At 46.1% G+C, this 23014-nt stretch overlaps 1 long non-coding RNA gene across 1 annotated transcript in view; it reads left to right on the top strand.

Moving 5' to 3' along the window:
• LOC129626088 (uncharacterized) overlaps positions 1-23014 on the top strand; it is a 32670-nt gene that overhangs the window by 5185 nt on the left and 4471 nt on the right. The window contains exon 3 of the long non-coding RNA XR_008701750.1: positions 14456-14650. This is a non-coding gene — a long non-coding RNA (uncharacterized LOC129626088). The remainder of the gene's footprint in view (positions 1-14455; positions 14651-23014) is intronic.

Here is a 23014-nt window from a genome sequence, read left to right as displayed (position 1 = left end):
GAGTATTTGTATATAGCCCACTTTAAATCATCTTTAGATTACTTAAAATACCTAATACATTGTAAATGTTATGTTAATTGTTGCTGGCATATGGCAAAGTCAAGTTTTGCTTTTTGAAACTTTCTGAAATTGTTCTTTCCAGATAGTTTTGATCCTTAGTGGGTTGAATCCACAGACACGGAACCCTCCGTGTAAAGGACCGACTATGTCAACCTCCTGGGGCACAGAGAGGTTAGGTAACTTCTCTGAGGTCACACAGCTAGTGAGGAAGCTGTATGTAGTTGCTTATTTATCTGGGTGTTTTGTGTTTTTCTCCCAACTCAACCATCCATCCATCCATCCTGTCATCTATCCATTCATTTTTCAAACACATTTCTTTAACGAAAACTATATGCCTGGCTGGGCTTTAGACCCTGGGGACGTGGAAGTGATTATGTTCACTGCTGCATCCCCAGTGCCCCGTATGATGTCTGGCACATAGTAGTTCAGTTCAGTTCAGTCTCTCAGTCGTGTCCCACTCTTTGAGACCCCATGAATTGCAGCACGCCAGGCCTCCCTGTCCATCACCAACTCCCGGAGTTCACTCAGACTCACATCCATCGAGTCAGTGATGCCATCCAGCAATCTCATCCTCTGTCGTCCCCTTCTCCTCCTGTCCCCAATCCCTCCCAGTATCAGAGTCTTTTCCAATGAGTCAACTCTTCGCATGAGGTGGCCAAAGTACTGGAGTTTCAGCTTTAGCATCAGTCCTTCCAAAGAAATCCCAGGGCTGATCTCCTTCAGAATGGACTGGTTGCATCTCCTTGCAGTCTAAGGGACTCTCAAGAGTCTTCTCCAACACCACAGTTCAAAAGCATCAATTCTTTGGCGCTCAGCCTTCTTCACAGTCCAACTCTCATATCCATACATGACCACTGGAAAAACCATAGCCTTGACTAGACGGACCTTTGTTGGCAAAGTAATGTCTCTGCTTTTGAATATGCTATCTAGGTTGGTCGTAACTTTCCTTCCAAGGAGCAAGTGTCTTTTAATTTCATGGTGCAGTCACCATCTGCAGTGATTTTGGAGCCCAGAAAAATAAAGTCTGACACTGTTTCCACTGTTTCCCCATCTATTTCCCATGAAGTGATGGGACCGGATGCCATGACCTTCGTTTTCTGAATGTTGAGCTTTAAGCCAACTTTTTCGCTCTCCTCTTTCACTCTCATCAAGAGGCTTTTGAGTTCCTCTTCACTTTCTGCCATAAGGGTGGTGTCATCTACATATCTGAGGTTATTGATATTTCTCCCAGCAATCTTGATTCCAGCTTGTGTTTCTTCTAGTCCAGCGTTTCTCATGATGTACTCCGCATATAAGTTAAATAAGCAGGGTGATAATATACAGCCTTGATGAACTCCTTTTCCTATTTGGAACCAGTCTGTTGTTCCTTGTCCAGTTCTAACTGTTGCTTCCTGAACTGCATACAAATTTCTCAAGAGGCAGATCAGGTGGTCTGGTATTCCAATCTCCTTCAGAATTTTCCAGTTTATTGTGATCCACATAGTCAAAGGTTTTGGCATAGTCAATAAAGAAGAAATAGATGTTTTTCTGGAACTCTCTTGCTTTTTCCATGATCCAGCGCATGTTGGCAATTTGATCTCTGGTTCCTCTGCCTTTTCTTTTCTTTTTTTTTTTTTCCTCTGCCTTTTCTAAAACCACCTTGAACCTCAGGAAGTTCACAGTTCACATATTGCTGAAGCCTGGCTTGGAGAATTTTGAGCATTACTTTACTAGCGTGTGAGATGAGTGCAATTGTGTGGTAGTTTGAGCATTCTTTGGCATTGCCTTTCTTTGGGATTGGAATGAAAACTGACCTTTTCCAGTCCTGTGGCCACTGCTGAGTTTTCCAAATGTGCTGGCATATTGAGTGCAGCACTTTCACAGCATCATCTTTCAGGATTTGGAATAGCTCAACTGGAATTCTATCACCTCCACTAGCTTTGTTCGTAGTGATGCTTTCTAAGGCCCACTTGACTTCACATTCCAGGATGTCTGGCTCTAGGTCAGTGATCACACCATCATGATTATCTGGGTCGTGAAGATATTTTTTGTACAGTTCTTCTGTGTGTTCTTGTCACCTCTTCTTGATATCTTCTGCTTCTGTTAGGTCCATACCATTTCTGTCCTTTATCGAGCCCATCTTTGCATGAAATTTTCCCTTGGTATCTCTAATTTTTTTTTGGTTGTTAGTTCTAAAAGGTCTTGTAGGTCTTCATAGAACTGTTCAACTTCAGCTTCTTCAGCGTTACTGGTTTGGGCATAGACTTGGATTACTGTGATATTGAATGGTTTGCCTTGGAAACGAACAGAGATCATTCTGTTGTCTTTGAGATTGCATCCAAGTACTGCATTTCGGACTCTTTTGTTGACCATGATGGCTACTCCATTTCTTATGAGGGATTCCTGCCCATAGTAGTAGATATAATGGTCATCTGAGTTAAATTCACCCATTTCAGTCCATTTCAGTTCGCTGATTCCTAGAATATCAACATTCACTCTTGCTATCTCTTGTTTGACCACTTCCAATTTGCCTTGATTCATGGACCTGACATTCCAGGTTCCTATGCAATATTGCTCTTTACAGCATCGGACCTTGCTTCTATCACCAGTCACATCCACAGCTGGGTATTCTTTTTGCTTTGGCTCCATCCCTTCATTCTTTCTGGAGTTATTTCTCCACTGATCTCCAGTAGCCTATTGGGCACCTACTGACCTGGGGAGTTTCTCTTTCAGTATCCTATCATTTTGCCTTTTCATACTGTTCATAGGGTTCTCAAGGCAAGAATACTGAAGTGGTTTGCCATTCCCTTCTCCAGTGGAACACCCAAAAAAGATGTCCTTTTCATTACAGGGGACTGGAATGCAAAAGTAGGAAGTCAAGAAATACCTGGAGTAATAGGCAAATTTGGCCTTGGAATACGGAATGAAGCAGGGCAAAGGCTAATAGAGTTCTGCCAAGAGAACGCACTGGTCATAGCAAACACCCTCTTCCAACAACACAAGAGAAGACTCTACACATGGACATCACCAGATGGTCAACACCGAAATCAGATTGATTATATTCTTTGCAGCCAAAGATGGAGAAGCTCTATACAGTCAGCAAAAACAAGACCAGGAGCTGACTGTGGCTCAGACCATGAACCCCTTATTGCCAAATTCAGACTTAAATTGAAGAAAGTAGGGAAACCACTAGACCATTCAGGTATGACCTAAATCAAATCCCTTATGATTATACAGTGGAAGTGAGAAATAGATTTAAGGGCCTAGATCTGATAGATAGAGTGCCTGATGAACTATGGAATGAGGTTCGTGACATTGTACAGGAGACAGGGATCAAGACCATTCCCATGGAAATGAAATGCAAAAAAGCAAAATGGCTGTCTGGGGAGGCCTTACAAATAGCTGCAAAAAGAAGAGAAGTGAAAAGCAAAGGAGAAAAGGAAAGATATAAGCATCTGAATGCAGAGTTCCAAAGAATAGTAAGAAGAGATAAGAAAGCCTTCTTCGGCGATCAATGCAAAGAAATAGAGGAAAACAACAGAATGGGAAAGACTAGAGATCTCTTCAAGAAAATCAGAGCTACCAAAGGAACATTTCATGCAAAGATGGGCTCGATAAAGGACAGAAATGGTATGGACCTAACAGAAGCAGAAGATATCAAGAAGAGATGGCAAGAATACACAGAAGAACTGTACAAAAAAGATCTTCACGACCCAGATAATCACGATGGTGTGATCACTGACCTAGAGCCGGACATCCTGGAATGTGAAGTCAAGTGGGCCTTAGAAAGCATCACTACGAACAAAGCTAGTGGAGGTGATAGAATTCCAGTTGAGCTATTCCAAATCCTGAAAGATGATGCTGTGAAAGTGCTGCACTCAATATGCCAGCACATTTGGAAAACTCAGCAGTGGCCACAGGACTGGAAAAGGTCAGTTTTCATTCCAATCCCAAAGAAAGGCAATGCCAAAGAATGCTCAAACTACCACACAATTGCACTCATCTCACATGCTAGTAAAGTAATGCTCAAAATTCTCCAAGCCAGGCTTCAGCAATATGTGAACTGTGAACTTCCTGAGGTTCAAGGTGGTTTTAGAAAAGGCAGAGGAACCAGAGATCAAATTGCCAACATCTGCTGGATCATGGAAAAAGCAAGAGAGTTCCAGAAAAACATCTATTTCTTCTTTATTGACTATGCCAAAACCTTTGACTGTGTGGATCACAATAAACTGTGGAAAATTCTTCAAGAGATGGGAATACCAGACCACCTGATCTGCCTCTTGAGAAATCTGTATGCAGGTCAGGAAGCAACAGTTAGAACTGGACATGGAACAACAGACTGGTTCCAAATAGGAAAAGGAGTACGTGAAGGCTGTATATTGTCACCCTGCTTATTTCACTTCTATGCAGAGTCCATCATGAGAAACACTGGACTGGAAGAAACACAAGCTGGAATCAAGATTGCTGGGAGAAATATCAATAACCTCAGATATGCAGATGACACCACCCTTATGGCAGAAAGTGAAGAGGAACTCAAAAGCCTCTTGATGAAAGTGAAAGTGGAGAGTGAAAAAGTTGGTTTAAAGCTCAACATTCAGAAACCAAGATCATGGCATCTGGTCCCACCATTTCATGGGAAATAGATGGGGAAACAGTGGAAACAGTGTCAGATTTTATTTTTCTGGGCTCCAAAATCACTGCAGATGGTGACTGTAGCCATGAAATTAAAAGATGCTTACTCCTTGGAAGGAAAGTTATGACCAACCTAGATAGCACATTCAAAAGCAGAGACATTACTTTGCCAGCAAAGGTCTATCTAGTCAAGGCTATGGTTTCTCCTGTGGTCATGTATGGATGTGAGATTTGGACTGTGAAGAAGGCTGAGCACTGAAGAATTGATGCTTTTGAACTGTGGTGTTGGAGAAGACTCTTGAGAGTCCCTTGGACTGCAAGGAGATCCAACCAGTCCATTCTGAAGGAGATCAGCCCTGGGATTTCTTTGGAAGGAATGATGCTAAAGCTGAAACTCCAGTACTTAGGCCACCTCATGCGAAGAGTTGACTCATTGGAAAAGACTCTGATGCTGGGACGGATTGCGGGCAAGAGGAGAAGGGGAAGACAGAGGATGAGATTGCTGGATGGCATCACTGACTCGAATGATGTGAGTCTGAGTAAACTCCAGGAGTTGGTGATGGACAGGGAGGCCCGGTGTGCTGCAATTCATGTGGTCGCAAAGAGTTGGACACGACTGAGTGACTGATCTGATCTGATCTCTAATTTTCTTGAAGAGATCTCTAGTCTTTCCCATTCTGTTGTTTTCCTCTGTTTATTTGCATTGATCGCTGAGGAAGGCTTTCTTATCTCTTCTTACTATTCTTTGGAACTCTGCATTCAGGTGCTTATATCTTTCCTTTTCTCCTTTGCTTTTCGCTTCTCTTCTTTTCACAGCTATTTGTAAGGCCTCCCCAGACAGCCATTTTGCTTTTTTGCATTTCTTTTCCATGGGGATTGTCTTGATCCCTGTGTCCTGTACAGTGTCACGAACCTCATTCCATAGTTCATCAGGCACTCTATCTATCAGATCTAGGCCCTTAAATCTATTTCTCACTTCCACTGTATAATCATAAGGGATTTGGTTTAGGTCATACCTGAATGGTCTAGTGGTTTTCTCTGCTTTCTTCAATTTAAGTCTGAATTTGGTAATTAGGAGTTCATGATCTGAGCCACAGTCAGCTCCACATAGTAGGCACACAATAAATACTTACGGATTGAATTAACAGGATCTTGTGCTCGGCCTGTGTGACAACACACGTCTGTGTAAATATTGACGCTTCTTTCTGTGCTCCAGGGAGAAGGAAACCGCATCGTTGGCTCTTTTCTGGTTCTCCATTTTTTTTTCCCATCTCCACACCTTTGCTAGAGCTCTTCCCTCTGGTGGCCTTGCCGTTCCCATCGTGTAGATCAGAGGTTGATACACTATGGCCTGGGGGCCAAATCTGACCCATCATCTGTTTCTGTAAATAAAGTTTTATTGGAACACAGCCGCATCTCTTTGTTTCTGGATTATCCATGGCCACTTTTGATCTACAACAGAAGTGAGTAGATGTGGCAGAGACCTGTGGATCTAAACACTTATTATCTGGCTCTTTATAGAAAAGGTTTGTTGGCCCCTGATTCAGCTGACTTTTCCATATCTTTTAAGAATGAGTTGAAATGCCTCCTCCTCCAGGAAGTCTGTGATCTCCCAGGCTGGTTTAAGGGTCTTTACTCTGTGTTCCAGTAGTCCCATCTTCCCTCTAAAACAGGGTTTCTCAATGTTTCCTAGTTGCCCATCCTCCATGAAATTTTAATACACAGATAATCTGTGTATCTGTTTTAATACACAGATAATCTATGTGTCTGCTGCCCTTTGAAGGGGCATAAACCATGGTGATCTCTAAGTATTTTTTGCCTGTGTTGAGACTACATGTGAGCATAACTCCTATTGCTCTGTATGCATTCAGTTGAACAGAATCTATTGAGCACCTACTATGTGCCAAGCCCTGCTCTGGGCACAGAGGGCAACAAAAGCAAAAATAAACACACGGAACCACATCAAACTAAAAAAAACTTTTGCAGAGCAAAGGAAACCATCAACAAAATGAAAAGACAGCCTAATGAATGCGAGAAGATATTTGCAAGTGGTATATCTGATAAGGGGTTAATATCACAAATATGCAAAGAACTCATTACAACTCAACATCAAAAGAGGAAACCTATTAAAAAATGGGCAGAGGATCTGAATAGACAGTTTTCCAAAGAGGACGCACAGATGGCCGGCAGACACATGAAGATACTGAACGTCGGTAATCATCGGGGAAAGGCAAATGGAAACCACGCTGAGATTTCACTTCACATCTGTCAGAGCGCCTGTCGTCTAAAAGACGACATAGAGCAAGAACTGAGGATATGAAGAAAAGGTCAACGCGCTGCTCGGTTGGTTGGGATGTAAACTGGCGCATCCGCTATGGAGTACAGTATGGAGCTTCTGCAAAACATCAGAGGTAGAACGACCATATGATCTAGCAATTCCACTTCTGCGTACTTTCCTGAAGAAGACAAAAGCACTTATTTGAAAAGATATATGCCACTGAACAGGGCTTCCTGGGTAACTCAAACAGTAAAGAATCTGCCTGCGATGCAGGAGAGCTGGGTTCAGTCCCTGGTTTGGGAAGATCCCCTGGAGGAAGGCATGGCAACCCACTCCAGTATTCTTGCCTGGAGGATTCCATGGACAGAGGAGTCTGGCGGGCGACAGTCCATGGAGTCTCGAAGAATCTGGCGCAACTGAAGCGACACACACAGACATATACAAGTCCCTCGTTATTGCAGCACTGTTTACAGTAGCCAAGATATGGAAGCAACCTATGTGTCCATCAGTGGGTAAAGGACAGGTGGTATATATATATACACATATATGTATATTAACCCCTTGCAGATACATCATTTGCAAACATCTTATCAGATATTTTGTCTGCCTTTCCCTGATGATTAGTGATGTTCAGTATCTTCAGATACTTCATTCAGAATCTGCCGGCCATCTGTACGTCTTCTTTGGAAAGTTGTCTATTCAGATCCTCTGCCCATTTTTTAATTGGTTTGCTCTTTTGATGTTGAGTTGTATGAGTTCTTTGCATATTTGTGATATTAACCCCTTATCAGATATATCATTTGCATACACGCACACACAATGGACTACTCAGAGATAAAAATGAAATTTTGCCATTTGTGACAACATAGATGAACTTACAAGGTGAAATAAGTCAGAGAAGGATAAATACCACTTGACATCACTTATATATGAAATCTAAAAGTCAAGACAAATGAACAAACTTGATAAGACAAAAATAGTCTCCGATGCAGGGAATGCACCGGTGGCTGCCAGAGGGAAGGGCGCAGGAATGGGTGGAGTAAGTGAGGGAGACTGAGGCACCAATGTCCATTATGAAATACACCATTGGGGGTGTGATGTCCAGGATGGGTACTGTACTCAACAATACTGTAATCACTTGGTATGGTGACAGATGGTAACTAGACTTATCATGTGGCCATTTGGTAACATATACAAATATTGAATCACTATGTGATACACTTAAAACTAGCGTAATATCTTAAGTCCACTATACTTCAATACAATTTTTTAAAAAATGATAGACAAACCTGAAAAACACTAATTCCAAAAAGAAGCTATATAGACCCGCATGTTCACTGCATTTTTATCTCCAATAGCCGAGACATGAAAATAACGTGAGTCTCCATCAACAGATGAACGAATGAAGAAAATGTTGAGTGTGATATACAGATAATATTAGATATGTAATATAATAATTATGCAACACATACAATATATAAATAATATAATTACATATATTATATATTATATTACTATACTATATTATTATTATATAAAATATTGTTACTGTATAGTGTCATTATATATTAATATGTTTTAATATAATATATAAAATCATATATTATATAAAATATATCAGATCAGATCAGATCAGTCGCTCAGTCGTGTCCAACTCTTTGCGACCCCATGAATTGCAGCACGCCAGACCTCCCTGTCCATCACCAACTCCCGGAGTTCACTGAGGCTCACATCCATCGAGTCGGTGATGCCATCAAGCCATCTCATCCTCTGTCTTCCCCTTTTCCTCCTGCCCTCAATCCCGCCCAGCATCAGAGTCTTTTCCAATGAGTCAACTCTTCGCATGAGGTGGCCAAAGTACTGGAGTTTCAGCTTCAGCATCATTCCTTCCAAAGAAATCCCAGGGCTGATCTCCTTCAGAATGGACTGGTTGGATCTCCTTGCAGTCCAAGGGACTCTCAAGAGTCTTCTCCAACACCACAGTTCAAAAGCATCAATTCTTCAGTGCTCAGCCTTCTTCACAGTCCAACTCTCACATCCATACATGACCACAGGAAAAACCATAGCCTTGACTAGATGAAACTTTGTTGGCAAAGTAATGTCTCTGCTTTTGAATATGCTATCTAGGTTGGTCATAACTTTCCTTCCAAGGAGTAAGCATCTTTTAATTTCATGGCTACAGTCACCATCTGCAGTGATTTTGGAGCCCAGAAAAATAAAATCTGACACTGTTTCCACTGTTTCCCCATCTATTTCCCATGAAGTGGTGGGACCAGATGCCATGATCTTCATTTTCTGAATGTTGAGCTTTAAACCAACTTTTTCACTCTCCACTTTCACTTTCATCAAGAGGCTTTTGAGTTCCTCTTCACTTTCTGCCATAAGGGTGGTGTCATCTGCATATCTGAGGTTATTGATATTTCTCCCAGCAATCTTGATTCCAGCTTGTGTTTCTTCCAGTCCAGCGTTTCTCATGATGGACTCTGCATAGAAGTGAAATAAGCAGGGTGACAATATACAGCCTTCACGTACTCCTTTTCCTATTTGGAACCAGTCTGTTGTTCCATGTCCAGTTCTAACTGTTGCTTCCTGACTTGCATACAAATTTCTCAAGAGGCAGATCAGGTGGTCTGGTATTCCCATCTCTTGAAGAATTTTCCACAGTTTATTGTGATCCACACAGTCAAAGGCTTTGGCATAGTCAATAAAGAAGAAATAGATGTTTTTCTGGAACTCTCTTGCTTTTTCCATGATCCAACGGATGTTGGCAATTTGGTCTCTGGTTCCTCTGCCTTTTCTAAAACCACCTTGAACATCTGGAAGTTCACAGTTCACGTATTGCTGAAGCCTGGCTTGGAGAATTTTGAGCGTTACTTTACTAGCGTGTGAGATGAGTGCAATTGTGCGGTAGTTTGAGCATTCTTTGGCATTGCCTTTCTTTGGAATTGGAATGAAAATGACCTTTTCCAGTCCTGTGGCCACTGCTGAGTTTTCCAAATTTGCTGGCATATTGAGTGCAGCACTTTCACAGCATCATCTTTCAGGATTTGGAATAGCTCAACTGGAATTCTATCACCTCCACTAGCTTTGTTCGTAGTGATGCTTTCTAAGGCCCACTTGACTTCACATTCCAGGATGTCCGGCTCTAGGTCAGTGATCACACCATCGTGATTATCTGGGTCGTGAAGATATTTTTTGTACAGTTCTTCTGTGTGTTCTTGCCATCTCTTCTTGATATCTTCTGCTTCTGTTAGGTCCATACCATTTCTGTCCTTTATCGAGCCCATCTTTGCATGAAATGTTCCTTTGGTATCTCTGATTTTCTTGAAGAGATCCCTAGTCTTTCCCATTCTGTTGTTTTCCTGTATTTCTTTGCATTGGTTGCTGAAGAAGGCTTTCTTATCTCTTCTTGCTATTCTTTGGAACTCTGCATTCAGATGTTTATATCTTTCCTTTTCTCCTTTGCTTTTCACTTCTCTTCTTTTCTTATAATATATAATTATATGAAATATTTAAACATTGTGTTATATATAATATTACATATATAATTTACCATTATTCAGCCATAAAAAAGAATGAAATCTTCCCATTTGTGACAACATGGATGGAAACTGAGGACATTATGCTAAGTGAAATGTCAGACAGAGAAAGACAAACATCATATGATCTCACTTATATGTGGAATCTAAAACAAAAACAACTTAGCTCATAGATACAAAGAACAGATTGGTGGCTGTCAGAGTTTTGGGGAGTGGGGGCTAAACAGCTGAACAGGATCCAAAGGTACACATTTCCAGTTAAAAAATAGATACGTCATCAGGATGTGCTATGCAGCCCAGCAGCTGTAATTAATAATACTGTACTGCATATTTGAAAGTTGCTGAGTGAGTCAATATCTGCTGGATCATTGAAAAAGCAAGAGAGTTCCAGAAAAACATCTATTTCTGCTTTATTGACTATGCCAAAGCCTTTGACTGTGTGGATCACAATAAACTGTGGAAAATTCTTCAAGAGATGGGACTACCAGACCACCTGACCTGCCTCTTGAGAAACCTATATGCAAGTCAAGAAGCAACAGTTAGAACTGGACATGGAACAACAGACTGGTTCCAAATAGGAAAAGGAGTACGTCAAGGCTGTATATTGTCACCCTGCTTATTTCACTTCTATGCAGAGTACATCATGAGAAACGCTGGGCTGGAAGAAGCACAAACTGGAATCAAGATTGCCGGGAGAAATATCAATAACCTCAGATATGCAGATGACACCACCCTTATGGCAGAAAGTGAAGAGGAACTCAAAAGTGATGAAAGTGAAAGTGGAGAGTGAAAAAGTTGGCTTAAAACTCAACATTCAGAAAACGAAGATCATGGCATCTGGTCCCACCACTTCATGGGAAATAGATGGGGAAACAGTGGAAACAATGTCAGACTTCTTTATTTATTTGGGCTCTAAAATCACTGCAGATGGTGACTGCAGCCATGAAATTAAAAGACGCTTACTCCTTGGAAAAAAAGTTATGACCAACCTAGATAACATATTCAAAAGCAAAGACATTACTTTGCCAACAAAGGTCCGTCTAGTCAAGGCTATGGTTTTTCCAGTGGTCATGTATGGATGTGAGTGTTGGACTGTGAAGAAAGCTGAGCGCTGAAGAATTGATGCTTTTGAACTGTGGAATTGGAGAAGACTCTTGAGAGTCCCTTGGACTGCAAGGAGATCCAACCAGTCCATTCTGAAGGAGATCAGCCCTGGGATTTCTTTGGAAGGACTGATGCTAAAGCTGAAACTCCAGTACTTTGACTACCTCATGCAAAGAGTTGACTCATTGGAAAAGACTCTGATGCTGGGAGGGATTGGGGGCAGGAGGAGAAGGGGGACGACAGAGGATGAGATGGCTGGATGGCATCACCGACTCGATGGACGTGAGTCTGAGTGAAGTCCGGGAGTTGGTGATGGACAGGGAGGCCTGATGTGCTGCGATTCATGGGGTCGAAAAGAGTCGGACACGACTGAGCGACTGAACTGAACTGAGTGAGCAAAACTTAAACGTTCTCATCATGAGAAAAAATGTGTGTAGCTCTGTATGGTGACAGACGTTAACTAGACTTACTCTGACTATCATTGCACAATATAAGCAAATATCGAATTGCTATATTCTATACCTGTAACTAATATAATGTTATACTTCAATTGTGCCTCAATCAAAAGAAAGAGAAGGCTTGAGTTACAGTTGTTTTGTTCTCCAGCACAACCTAGGTGTGACCTCTGGGCATTTGCTTATGCTTTTTCCTCTGTTAGGTAGTCCTGCCACACCTTTGGCTCAGTTCGTATCCCATCCCTATTTGCATCACCCTGGTAGCTCAGCTGGTAAAGAGTTTGTCTGCAATGCAGGAGACACTGGTTCGATTCCTGGGTTGGGAAGATTCACCTGGAGAAGGGATAAGGTATTCACTCCAGTATTCTTGGGATTCCCCGGTGGCTCTGATGGTAAAGAATCCTCCTGGAATGCAAGAGACTGGATTCAATCCCTGGGTTGGGAAGATCCCCTGGAGGAGGGCATGGCAACCCACACCAGTATTCTTGCCTGGAGAATCCCCATGGACAGAGAAGCCTGGCAGGCTACAGTCCATGGGTTTGCAAAGAGTCGGACATGACTGAGCAATTAAGCACAGCACATTTGCGTCTCAGCTTTCATATCACCTCCTCAGGGAAGTCTTCCCTGATTTTCCAGACAAGATTCAGTACCCCCCACAACCATGTCAGTGTCCTTACATCATTCAATCATTCATTCATTATTTCTTTCCTTCACTTAAACATTCAACCACTTCTCCACCAAACATCCATAGAGCAGCCACTGTGCTCTAGGATTTGTTCCAGGCACCAAGGACACAGGCACTGCTTTAATGGAGCTCACGTTTGGGGATCATTCAATAACAGGCAAACAGATAAGAGAACATCAGACAAATACGTCACATGAAGTAAATGAACAGGGTCGCGTGGTAAGAGGGTGACTGGCGGGGTCCTCCCGAGGAGGTGATGTTTGAATCAACATTTGAATCAAGAAGAAGGAGCTGGTCATGGAAAGATGTGGGTAAAGCATACCCAGGAGCAGGGGGTCAGCAAAGGCAAAGGCACTGAGGCAGGAACGTAACCAGTGCAACTGAGAAAGAGCCAGGAAGGCCCTGCGGCTGCCGCCCAGGGGGAAGAGGTGCGCCTGGAAAGGTCGGGTGGTGGCAGGCTGTGCAGGCCCTAAAGACTGTCACACAGACTCTGGATCCTGACCTGGGAGCAGAGGGCAGCCGTCAGAGGGTTTTAACACGGTTCTGTATTTCTGCACAGTCGCAGCCCTCTTCACCCTTTGCAGTTCTGCTTTTGCATGACTTTTGGAGCGGTGTCTGGCTTTTGACTGTGAGCATCCCGCAGGGGTCCACCATGTCCCTTCTGATCCCCGAATATATGTCTGGCTCATAGTAAGTGCAGGTCTCAGATTGGGTGCCCCGAGAAGCAGGTACTGAGACAGGAATGCAAGTCGTATATTTGGGAGGTGATCCTAGGAAGTAAGGAAGTGGGGACACCAAACAGGGAAGCGAAGGCAGCCAGTCTGGGGTACGTTTTTGAGCAGGTCACTGCTGTGGCCAGCTGGGGCTCACCCCTGCTGGGGACCACTGGGATCAGCAGAGAACATCTCGCCGAAGCAGTCCTACCTGGGAGAGAGGAAGTGGGTTTTTATCCACCACCTCCATGTCACTGGTTGAGGGCTGCCACCAGGGCATGAACTCTTGGGCACTTCCGGCCCGGCAGGGGCTTAACGTGCTCTGGTAGCCGGAGAGAACCCCCAGCACAGAGACACAGGTGCCGGTGGTTGGAAGCCACTGGATGGAGAGCGGGGGTGGGCATGGCCTATATTTAAGTAACTCACTGACAGCTGACCAACAGAAGAGACAAGAAGAAATGCCTCTGAACATGGTAGTGTGGGCTCCACTTCCCCTACAATTTTCAGCAAATCCCCAGAGCTCCTCAGGAGGTTAGCTTTTTTGCTCCAGTCTCTTGGTTTCTGTGTGGCCAGGATAGAAGGTTCTGGAAGCCTGCCCTGCCATCCCAGCAGGCTGGGGCTCACCACATCCTGGGAAACCGAAGAGGAGAAATTTGGATTTTTCTCTAGGAAGCCATTTCCTCAACAGTCCACAAGGCTTTATCAGCGTTCAGCTCTCTCTTATTGGGCAGGCGGCCCTGGCGGTCTGCGCACTACATTCCAGGAGCCAAAAAAAAAAAAAAAAAACAAAAAACACCCTGCCTTTCTCACCCCGCCTGGGAAAACTGGACCACACTGGGATGGCACCCTGCCCTCCGCCCACCACCCAGAAACTGGCCTGGCTGGCACCGGGGCGGGTAGGGAGGAAGGCAGAGCTGTTTGAACGTGTCCCTCGATGCCGCAGGAGGGGTGGGAGACAGCAGGGGTGAGCTGCAGAAACGTGATGAGGTTATCGTTTCCTCTTGATGCAGATCCCCTCGCCCCATGAGTGGGCCTGTGCAGACAGAGACAGTGAGCGATATAAAGATGCGGTGGGGCAGACAGACACCTTTCGGACGAGCAAGTCAAAGAATCCTGCCCATTACCTGGAACCCGGAGGCCTCCTGGTCCATCGTGAGTGGAGGCCACGGATGCATCCAAGCATCCTACAACGCCCTGGGCACTAGGTAAGCAGTGGGCATCGTTCCATCAGATCAGGTTTCCTCAGCCATGGCATGGCTGACATTTGGGGATGGATACTCAGTTCTCTACAGTGGGGGCTGTCCTGAGCATTGCAGGATGTTTAGACGCGTCCCTGGCCACTCACGATGGACCAGGAGCAGTTGCCCATTCCCAGTCATGATGATCAAAAAGGATACAAAATTGCCCCTGTTTGAAAACCACTGCATTAGACCCACACGCACTTACACGAGGGGTTATTTTGTTCCTAGCCCTGTGTTCAGTGACTTACGTGTCTCAATGCATTGAGTCACAACCAACTTATCAGGCTGGGGCGGATGTGGCAGCCCCATACTGTCATGCCCAGGCTGCTAACCTGTCCTCCCCTCCTTACGGTGTTGTCCTGGCCTCATGTACAACACGCCTCCACCCCACATTCATATTGCAGCAGGGAAATGGAGAGGCGGAACATGGAAGTTGTCCCCATGGCTTAACACCATATCCCATTGGTCAAAACTTGGTCACATGGACACATCTAACTGCTAGGAAGGCTGGGAAATGTAGTCTTTATGGGGACATCCCCATCCTCAGCTACAAGTCCCCCATGGAGCTGGGGAAGGATCAGTTCAGTTCAGTTCAGTTGTTCAGTCATGTCTGACTGTGATCTCATGGACTGCAGCATGCCAGGCCTCCCTGTCCATCACCAACTCCCAGAGTTTACCCAAACTCATGTCCATTGAGTCGGTGATGCCATCCAACCATCTCATCCTCTGTCGTCCCCTTCTCCTGCCTTCAATCTTTCCCAGCATCAGGGTTTTTTCCAATGAGTCAGTTCTTCGCATCAAGTGGTCAAAGTATTGGAGTTTCAGCTTCAATATCAGTCCTTCCAATGAATATTCAGGACTGATTTCCTTTAGGATGGACTGGTTGGATCTCCTTGCAGTCAAAGGGACTCTCAAGAATCTTCTCCAACCACAGTTCAAAAGCATCAGTTCTTCGGTGCTCCACTTTAGGACAACTGGCAGCCTCAACTACGTCGTGTTTCATAGATGGGGAAATTAAGGCACGGAGTGGTTAAATATTCATCCAAGATCACCCAGAGAATAAGGAAATTAAGAAAAGAAATGGATATAAAGTGTTAGTGCTCAAGGCCAGCCTTCTTCCCTCCTGTATCCTTGGAGGGTCCTCCATTACCATTTATCAGCTCTAAAGGTCTCTTTCAGTGCAGGGTACTGAAAGTTTTCCTACACCTCTAGGACTGAAGAGTTTCCTTTGGCCCCTGAAATCCACACCCTTTAGGTCATCCAGGTGCAATTTTCAAACAACCCAAAGGTGTTAGAGTCATTTATCTAGTGGAGCAAAGGGTCCAAGACCCCTGTTTTCCTACATGTGCAGGTGGGAGAAATGTTGAGGCAAGCTCTCAGCCAAAAAGATTTACCTACACAGTAAGGACACTGAGGCCGGGAGAAGGGAAGGGACTTTTTCAAGGCCACACAGCTGGCTCCTGGCAGAGACAGGGCTAGGACCCCAGATGAGGAGCCCTGACGAAGCACTGTCTTCTGGTTTCCAAACCCTGGGAGGCATCGCCCCTCCTCCACCTTCTCATTGCCTGTTCTCTGTCCTGAGCATCTGCCCCCTTTCCTGTCTTAATCCCTTTACAACTGCGTCAGTGAGATTTCTGGAAGAAGCTGAGGCTTACACGTTGGCGACACCGTTGTTGTCTGTCCAACAGCCAGACTCTCTTGTCTTCAAAAGCAGAACCTCGATTTTGTTAAGGAGTAGGAAGTGATAAGTCCAGCCCCAGGGGCAGGATTAAGATGGGGCTAACTTAGTCATATTATCCCATTCTTCTTGATTTCAACTTACTTTCCCAGTCTTCTTGCAGTGTAGAACAGATGTATGTCCAGTTCTGGCCAATTCAATGTGAGGGGAGTCCCTTCAAGGAGACTGTGGGAAAGATTATTTTCCCAGGTTAAAAGAGCTCAAGGAAAAAGGAGGTTCCCCTCTCCCCTCAGCACTTTCTCCTGTCTTGAACTCTGTTAAGGATGTGATGCTAGGGGTGGTGGTAACTATCTTGTGACCACAAGGAGACAAGACTAACGAGAAGAAGCCAACGCATAGGGTGGCTAAGTGGAAAGGCTGAAAGTGGCTGGATACTGGCTGATACTGTTGAGACGCTGCCTTGACCCTGAAACTATCCATCTCCAGCCTTTTTGTCCTCTGAAAAAATTAAACGCCTTTCCTGTTTAAGCCACACTTAGTGGATTATTCTGACATTTACGGCTGAAAGGGCTAAGTCGCTTCAGTCATGTCTGACTCTTTGCAACCCTATGGACTGTAGCCCGCCAGGCTCCTCTGTCCATGGGATTTTCCAGGCAAGAATACTGGAGTAGGTTGCCATTTCCTACTCAAGGGGGTCTCCTCCCCCCCATCCCCTCCCAGGAATCAAACCGCATCCCTTACGTCTCCTGCATTGGCAGGTGGGTTCATAGCTAATATAATTATGCTCAGTCCACCATATTTGGCCCTGGTTTCTACCCATCTCCCAGAAGGTAGGACCATCACTTATTTTTATGAGTGGCAGATACCTCTTTTTTTTCCTCCTTGGAAGCTGATGGACAGTGGCGCATTCAGCTTGCTTCGGTCCTTGCAGGATGAATGAGGTATGAAGAAACACACGTACTAATTCTTGGGAGACTTTTGACGTTTACTCAAAAGAATGCAACGTTTGCTTATATTGAGGGGGGCGGCTTAGATTCTTAAATGTATTATTACCTCTCAGAGTTTCACAGCATCTGAGAATTTTGGACTTAATAAAATGTCTGATTCAATTAGAAATGCTTGGGTGCTGATAACCGAAGAATCACAATGACCAACAGTTGTATGCTGAACATAACTTGCCAGGCACTTTAATAGGCAGTCCTCCTACACTAACTCATTTATTCTTTACAACCCCATGAGGAGATTTCTCTCCCCTCCACGTAGGGAACGCAGGCACAGAGCTAGTAAGTGACATACCCGAGGTGTGACGCCAGACAGCTGGCTCCAGAGGTCACACTCTTAGCTGCGTCTCTTTAGAGCCAAATAACAGTGACTCCAGCCATAAGAACACCTGTCATTTCCTTAAAAAAGAGTTTAGCGTGGAGTCCTCTGACCTTGCCCTTTGCCATCCTCAGCACGCTGGCTTTTGCCACCCAATTGGCACAAGATGGTGACTGAGGTCAAGCATTCCCAGGCCCCATGGCTCTACCCACGGCAAGCAGAGAAGGCAGTGGCAGCGTTGCCAACCCTCCTCAGTGGAAGAACAGTCTCCCTGGAGTGCTCTTCCCGCAAACTGCCTGTTGGATCTCATTGGTCAGAACCAGGTCACATGCTCACCTTGGACCAATCACTAGCAGACTGACATGGATACGCCACTAGCTGACCAATCACAATTTTCCCCTGGGCAAGAAGTGACTGGCACGAATTGGGGTTCAGATAGAAAAGAAGGGAGATGACTGGTGCGTGCACAGGAGGCAGATGGCGTGGATCGCAGCCGCTGACATTCCTGTATGTGTGGAGTGAGCCTGGCTCTGCCTTCAGCTCTTTACATACATTATCAAGTCATCACACTATTATCATCCCTGTTAGGATGAAAAATCTGAAGCCCAGAGAACTTCAATTGACTTGTCTTAAATCACCCAGAGAGGAGGAAACTGGATTCAAATGCAAGCCCCTTAGAGACCGGCTCTCAACCCCTCTAGATGGGATTGCCAGATAAAATAAAGGATGACCAGTTAAACTCGAATTTCAGATAAAGAAAGCAAATGTTTTAGTTTACATCTGTCCCAATTATTGCATGGGCTATACTTTTACTAAAAAAAAAAAAATCTGTTGTTGATCTGAAGGTCAAATTTAACTGGGCATTCTATATTTTTATATGCTAAATTTGACAATCCTACTTAGGGTCACTGGGTCAGAAACCTCAGCATTGGTGTGGGAGCTTAGCCACACTCTGTTTGCATAATAAACACTAAGAAAATTCCACAAAGAAATATGCATTCTCCCATTTTTCTGGAAACCTGATCCCTCTTGGGTTATTATTTGTTTTCTTCTTTTCAAGAAGGGTACAGAGAAAATGTCCTTGCCCTCAGAAAAACAACAGTGTATGTACTGGGATAAATGGCTGCTGGCATTTGGTCTCAAGGCCAAGGAGACAGCAGGGAGAGGTGGGGAGTGTGGGGCGGGGGGGGGGGGTCCTTTCTCACGCGCCCATCCCCAGTTGATTATTGCCAGGAAGAATGTGGACCTAGCTGAGTCCAATCCTCCAATGTTTGAAGGGAGGTAGAAATCTGAGTTTTTATGTAAAATCTCTTTATTTGTGAACATTGGCTCAAATTTTATTAAAATGCAGCATGTGCCAAAGGAAACATATCTGCAGGCTTGTGGGCAGCCAGGGAAAACTGCTGCTGTTTCATTTGGGGGGATGAGGCTGCAGCTTCTGCGGGCAGGGGAGCAAGGGTCTGGGCTGGCGATAGGAGAGTTCGTGGGGCTAGAACTGCAGCCAGAATGGTCTTCAAATCTCCTCTCTTCCAGATAAGTGCTGTGTGACGGTGGGGAGGCTGCCTAGCCTCTCTGTTTTCCAAACCATTCAGAGGATGTCACTGTACCCCACGTACCGTGAGGCAGGGAGGATTCCACTGATGGAGCGGGTGTAGGTGAGGTGCCTGGCACATGGTCAGGGTGTGCTAATTCCTTTCCCTTCCCTGGTAAGGGCCCACACTTAAAAGTTTGATTTGAATGTGACTTGTTCATGCCCTTCCTTCTCTCCTCCCTTCCATCTCCCTTCTTTCCCTCTCTCACTCCCCCTTCTCTTCCTCCTCCTCTCCTCTTCCTTCTTCTTTTTTTTAAAAATTAAACTGTGTGAAGATTCAGGGCTAGGTGTCAGGAGATGGGGGAGCAGGCTGTGACGCTATTCCAACCTGGAAGTGAGATTGGGGGAAGAGTCTCTTTCTCATAGGGCCTCAGTTCCTCCCTCTGTGAAATGGGCAGGTCTGATTGCAGACGTATTATAGACAGTCTTGCAAGGGTGCCAGGGTCAGGCAATTCTGTGGAGACTTCTCAGGGAGGGATGGGGGCGGGGATGGGGGCCTTGGGGTGATGGGAGGGGTTGCCTGGAGGGGGCTGAGTCAGAGGGCACTCTCAGGGCTGAGAGCAAGAGAAGAACACCCCAGCGGGCAGTGCCATAGGAAGGCAGCAACCCCCGTCATCAGGGAGCCCATGCACAGCCTTGGAGGAAAGCAAGGTCCCTGCCTATCTTGATCTGACCCCGGGCCCATCCCTGGGACTTGGGGTCAAGGCTCTTCACACAGCCTCCTGCCTGGAACCCGGAAACCCCAAGCTCCTCCTCTGGGCTCTCTGAGACCTGACCTCTGCTCACCTCCCCTCTCACCCTCCTTGCTCTTGTCAGTTCAGCATCTGGTGAGTTTCTCGAATGGGCACTTCTCTTCCTGAGTCTCCAGGCCTGGGCACAAGCTATTCCCCCAACCTGGACTCTGGTCTCCCTCCTCTCCAGATCTCCCCAAGATCATGCTTCCTTCTGGTTCAAACGTCAGCTCAAAATCACCCCTGTGGAAAGCTCCTGCTGGTTCCCAAGTGATCGCGAGCCCTCCTGGAGCCCCGCCCATCTCCTCAAGGTGCCCACAGCCACCTGTGAGCTGTGTCTGCTTGTCTACTCAGTCTGTCTGTCCTTCTCCTGAGGGTGGGGTCAGTCCTGTTACTATAGCCCATTCACTGAAGGAATAAATGGGCGAGTGAGTGAAAGAACAGATGAAGCTCTGCCAAGGATCTGGTATGTTTCCCAGGCTCAGGGGGCTCTGCGCCCTCTCAGAAGGATGTCACAGCAAGTCAGGTGCATCCTCAACCTCAGCCCTCCTGTATCACCCTGCTGCACTGATAAAAAAAACAAACCAACACTCCAACCAGGGCCTCCCAGTGTCGCCCTGCATCTAGCCCCATTGACCTCTGTGACCCCACCTCCTCCCCAGCGGGCCCCCAGCCCCATCCCATCTCAGCCGTGCTGGCCTCCTTCCTGTTTCTTCAGCAACCAGGGCCATTCCTACTTCCGAGCAAGCACTTTCTGTTCCCGGGATGCTCAGCCCCAGGCCGTCTTCTCATTTATGCCTCAACCATGTCACTCCAGTCTTCTTGCCTGGGAAATCCCATGGACAGAGGAGCCTGGTGGGCTACAGGCCACGGGGTCGCAAAAGAGTCGGAGCTGACTTAGCGACTAGACAACACCAGCGTCACCTCACGGAGGCCTTCCCCACACACAGCTTCCTGCAGGTCACCCTTTTTGCTCCCTTCCCAGCGTGTATCATTATCTGAAATGATTTCGTTCGTTTTCAAGTACTCGATCCACTTGTATCAGAGCTCATCACCGTGCAGAATAAAGACAGTTTTTTCCAGCTTCCCCTGTAGCTGGGTGCAGCCATACAACCAAGCTCTGACTCCCGGGTTGTGATTGGGAGTATGTGTAGCAGTTTCTGGAAACTTTCCTAGAGATTCAGCTATTGTTTGCCCTCTACTCACTATCTTTCCTTCTCCACCCTGCCACCTGGAAGGCAGAGGAGAAGGCTGGTGCTGTGGCCTCTGTATTGGGGCATGAACAGGAAGACCACACCCTGGGGATGGCAGAGTGGTGAGCGGGACAGAGGGTGGGACACTGAGGGCCCCGTGGAATCTTCACACCCGCCCCGAACTGCCTACATCTGGACGTTGTGCGTAGGAGAGGAAAATAAGCTCCTTGTTATTGCTGATGTTTTCAGATTAAGCTTCATATATTTTATCATGAGTACATGTGTTTGGCCAAGGCAGTATAGTCTAATGAAAAATGTCAGTTAGAATATAGGCTGGGTCTTTTTATTTTAACATGTGCTCTATAGGGCTTTGTCTAGAATTTTAGCTGGAGTATTGGAAGAGCCCTGGGTCAGAGGAAGGAGGCCACTTTCCTGAGGCCACACAGCAGGGGAGGGGCAGAGCTGAAGTGTGACCCCAGGGCCCCAGGCCCTAACCTCTGACTCTCTTTCTCAGAAGCTCCTGGCTTGAGGTGTTGCTGGACTTCCCCCAGGACCATGGGCGGAGTGGTCTATACTCACCCTGCCTTTTAGGCCATTAGGCTAGGAGGCCCTTCCTTATTTCTCAGGGGCCCAGAATATGCTGGGACTGAGAGAAAAGACCCTGTGTGTGGGGTGCAGTGCGGATTAAATCCTGGCCCTACTGCTGGCAAGCTGTGCACGTCCAGGAAGAGCCCAGTCTCGCTGAGCTTCAGTTTTATGACAGGTAACGTCCCTGGGCACGACGAGTGCCCTGCAGAATCCCTCAGGTGCCGCATTCAGAATGTCTGGGGACTGCCCTGGTGTCCAGTGGCTAGGACTCCACGCTCCTAATGCAGGGGGCCTGGGTTCCATCCCTGGCCAGGGAACTAGGTCCCACATGCCGTAACTAAGAAAGAGTTTGCAAGCCACAACTAAAGATCCCGCATACTGCAACAAAGGCTGAGGATCCCCCATGCTACAAGTAAGACCTGGCACAGCCAACTGAACAAATACTTTAAAAAGTAGAATGTCTGGCGTTCATGAAGGATGGAGTACTGCATCCCACAGTGTGGAAACTTCTCAAGCACAGGTTGTATCATTGGTATTAAGAGGAGGTGGGCAACTTAACGCAAACTTTGGAATCAGTTTGGGTTCAAATCCTGGTCCCACACTGAACCACAGTGTGACCCTGAGCTAGTCGCTTCCCTTGTTCTGACTTTTCTTAGTGTCCTTGTCGGAAAACATGGATTCATTCATTCATTCAACACACACATGCTGAGCACCTCTCAGGCGGGCCGATGCTGGGTGCTGAGATTCAGTGCTAGACAAGTCAGACCAAGTCCTCCTTGTGGAGCTGATATTGAGCAGGGAAGGGAGTCAGACAGCAAAGACATGTCATGACCACAAGACACATGTGGCGAGCCAAAGCAGGGGGAGAAAGAGATGGAGGGAGGGGTTCTCTAAGACAAGGTGGTCAGGGAGGCCTCCCTGAGGATGTGGCAGAGTGTGTGAGATGTGAGGTTCTAGGGTAGCTGAGCCTGGTCTCCCCCATCACCCTGTAACTATTCCTGGGCCTCCCCCGGCTGAATTCTTCCCCAGAGCAGGAACTGTGTGGTGGCCAACTCTGTGTCCTGGGCACTAGCCCAGAGATGACTGGGTGAGCCAGAAACACTGGCTCCCAGCCGCACCCCCCCCAATCCCCCCCTGCCATGCTGCATCCAGTCCATCAGCAAGGCTGCCTGTTTGGCTTCCTAAAGTTCTCTTGAATCCATCCACTTCTCTCTGCCCACCCTCATC

Source organism: Bubalus kerabau, chromosome 13 (assembly GCF_029407905.1).
Source record: "Bubalus kerabau isolate K-KA32 ecotype Philippines breed swamp buffalo chromosome 13, PCC_UOA_SB_1v2, whole genome shotgun sequence".
Classification (NCBI taxonomy): Eukaryota; Metazoa; Chordata; class Mammalia; order Artiodactyla; family Bovidae; genus Bubalus; species Bubalus kerabau.
The sequence above is the reverse complement of the archived record's forward strand: the minus strand, read 5'-3'. Positions and strand labels throughout refer to the sequence as shown.